At 39.6% G+C, this 1,607-nt stretch overlaps 1 protein-coding gene across 4 annotated transcripts in view; it reads left to right on the top strand.

Annotated features, from left to right (window-relative positions):
• The window catches only part of LOC102249144 (cytochrome b5 reductase 4), a 77,468-nt gene that overhangs the window by 64,379 nt on the left and 11,482 nt on the right, over positions 1–1,607 (top strand). The gene's annotated exons all lie outside the window — the stretch shown is intronic.

Raw genomic sequence — 1,607 nt, forward strand, 5'->3', positions numbered from 1 at the left:
TGCTGTGGCTTCATCTGGAAGTACATCCAGAATGATGTCCGGAAGGTCATTCTGCTCTCCAGTCTAATTAGCATATTATGCTTTTATTATTATAGATGTTATCTATACAGTTGGGTTTCAGTGTAGCCAATTTGGTAATTGAAGATTTAAATAAATTTGGTGGATAGATTATGCAAAAATAAACACGTTTCTTTACTGCCTTTAATATGGTCATGTCCATAGTGATTTTCCATTGTTTACAAGCTTCTCTTCATTTGTGTTTATTGACATTAACATTTCCTGATAGCTGTATCATCAGTGGTCCTCAGGGTAGGCAATAGGAAAAGTTTGAGTTAAGCTGAACCCAGTGGTAGAATGAGGCAGCAAGGATAGCAAAGTGAAAATTTGTTTCATTGGAAAAAGGGCCCTAGCACAGGCCACTGAGAAAATAAGATAATTTAAATGAATGTATGCCCATTTCCCCTAAGAAATCTGAAAGCACTGGGAAATTCTAAATAAACTTTTTAGAAGAAAAGTGAATTGGATAACCTAACATAATGTCTATACTTATCAGAAGCTATTTCTCATAATTTCAGGACTGTAAGCATCTGAAGTAAATATTTATGTTTATGATAGTATGGTATAGATCAGCCGTGGGCAAACTACGGCCCGCGGGCCGGATCCGGCCCATTTGAAATGAATAAAACTAAAAAAAAAAAAAAGACCGTACCCTTTTATGTAATGATGTTTACTTTGAATTTATATTAGTTCACACAAACACTCCATCCATGCTTTTGTTCCCGCCCTCCGGTCCAGTTTAAGAACCCATTGTGGCCCTTGAGTCAAAAAGTTTGCCCACCCCTGGTATAGATCATTCTAGGCTTTATAAAATTAAAGTTAAAGACCATACAAACTCAGCTGTTTCTCTGGGGGCTCCAGGTTCTTCTGAATATTTGCTGAACATCCTATCTAATAAATTAAGAATATGCTAATTGACCCTCAGGCCATCGCAAAGATGGTGGCACCCACAGCCAATAAGGAGGGAATATGCTAATTGACTGCCCCACCCTCAAAGATGGTGGCGCCCACAGCCAATAAGGAGGGAATATGCTAATTGACTGCCCCACCCTCAAAGATGGTGGCGCCCACAGCCAATAAGGAGGGAATATGCTAATTGACTGCCCCACCCTCAAAGATGGTGGCGGGTCGCCTCCCAACCCTGAGGGCTCCTGGACTGTGAGAGGGGGCAGGCTGGGCTGAGGGAACCCCCCTCTAGTACATGAATTTTCATGCACCGGGCTTCTAGTTCTTAATAAGATAATGCTGAGGTCTTTTCTAGTTTTTTGGGTTTTTTTTCTATTGTCTCCCATCCTCCTCCTCATTTTCTTTTAATAAATGACTTTCACAAATGAAGGATGACCTGAACTTACTTATTCTTGAAATACTAGGTGTGTACCAGTTAATAATAGCAGATTTTGTAATCAAAGAAAACACGATAATTTCAAAAGAAACATCAAAAGTGCTTTATTCAAAGTAATGTCCATCGCTAGCTACACATTCCCCCATCTATCAGGTAATTTGTGGATACTGTCCCAATAGAACTTTTCTTGTTTTGAGGCAAACCATTC

The sequence above is a fragment of the Myotis brandtii genome, unplaced genomic scaffold (genome assembly GCF_000412655.1).
Source record: "Myotis brandtii unplaced genomic scaffold, ASM41265v1 scaffold31, whole genome shotgun sequence".
NCBI lineage: Eukaryota > Metazoa > Chordata > Mammalia > Chiroptera > Vespertilionidae > Myotis > Myotis brandtii.